The sequence below is a fragment of the Drosophila bipectinata genome, chromosome XR (genome assembly GCF_030179905.1).
Source record: "Drosophila bipectinata strain 14024-0381.07 chromosome XR, DbipHiC1v2, whole genome shotgun sequence".
Taxonomy (NCBI): Eukaryota; Metazoa; Arthropoda; class Insecta; order Diptera; family Drosophilidae; genus Drosophila; species Drosophila bipectinata.
In genome coordinates, this window is record NC_091735.1 from 13,515,640 (window position 1) to 13,516,872 (window position 1,233).

At 36.3% G+C, this 1,233-nt stretch overlaps 1 long non-coding RNA gene across 1 annotated transcript; it reads left to right on the plus strand.

Moving 5' to 3' along the window:
• Positions 1-328: 328 nt before the first annotated feature.
• Positions 329-1,233, plus strand: LOC138927799 (uncharacterized). The gene is made up of 2 exons (XR_011444275.1): positions 329-407; positions 483-1,233. It is a non-coding gene; the product is annotated as an uncharacterized lncRNA (long non-coding RNA).

Here is a 1,233-nt window from a genome sequence, read left to right on the forward strand (position 1 = left end):
ATTATACTAATAAAAAATTTTTGGTTTTTTGATTTTGGTTGACCTGCTGGACTTCTATCGTGGTCACCGCAAGCCGCTTTAAAAAAAAAAGGGTTCCGAGAGAATTGCCATAACTTTGTAAATTGTTTATATATTTTCAAGAACATACGGCTATTGTGTACTGGCGACTGAAGCCAAAGAAAAATTCAAATGTTTTTATATTTGGCGCCAAAGATCGTAAGCGTAGATTACCGATTAGGTAAACTAAGAGTTGCCATCCGAGATGCAGCTTCTTATCAGCTGTATGCAGGTATGCAATGGAAAGCTGTATTAACCTATGATGGCGCTGTGTTTGACTGACGTGTATTTCCGCTCTGGAATCTTAGGTTCTTTTCAATCGAACCTTCAGAGCAGAAAGACCTGTCCATGTAAGTTCCTTACCTTGGCATGTGGGAGTCATTGCTCACACATGGGTTAAATTCTTTTTTGGGTTATTTCTTTAGATTACCCAGATAAACCTGCCTAATCTGCCAACCCACCCAAGGAAGGAAGAAAAATAGGAACCCTTAGGAGTTACCGGCCTTGCCCAGGAAAATCCACCTCCACGTGGCTCATCCAACGGCCCGGCATCCAAGTGGAGCACACCCTGAGCCGGCCCAGCGATCCTCAGTGTCCCGCGGAGCGCCTTATTCATCCCATCGAGGGATCGGCAACTCCGTGGGCCAGCATTTTTTTTTTGATTGTGACAGTGGGCGGAAAAGCCTAGTGGGAGTGGAAAATGTGAATTTAACCTAAAGTCCCCAAAAAAAAACCACGTGTACACAGAGAAAAATATAAAACAAAAAACTATAATGGAAAAAAAATATTAAATAATAAAGATTAATGCTTGCGAGCTATAAAAAAAAGAAAAAAAAACGTGAACGAAAATGTGCAGAAACAAAAATTAAAATTTATTTTTTTTTGGTTATACCAAAATTTTTAAGAGTAATACACTACAACCAATGAAGTGGGAATTTAAATAAATAAACCTAAAAATATAATTAAGCTAAAACAGTGCTAAAAAGCAAATTATTGGAAAAAAGAATGAATGAAAAGGTGAAGCGAAAACCTAAAAGAAAATGTTAAAAGAATAAATAGTTAAAAAACGTTATAAATAAAGAATAAGTTAAAAATATGGAAAATTTATATAAATAAAGTAAAAAAATGTGAAAACGTGCGGCAAAGAGAAATTAGAAAGGCTCCTCGAAATTTAAA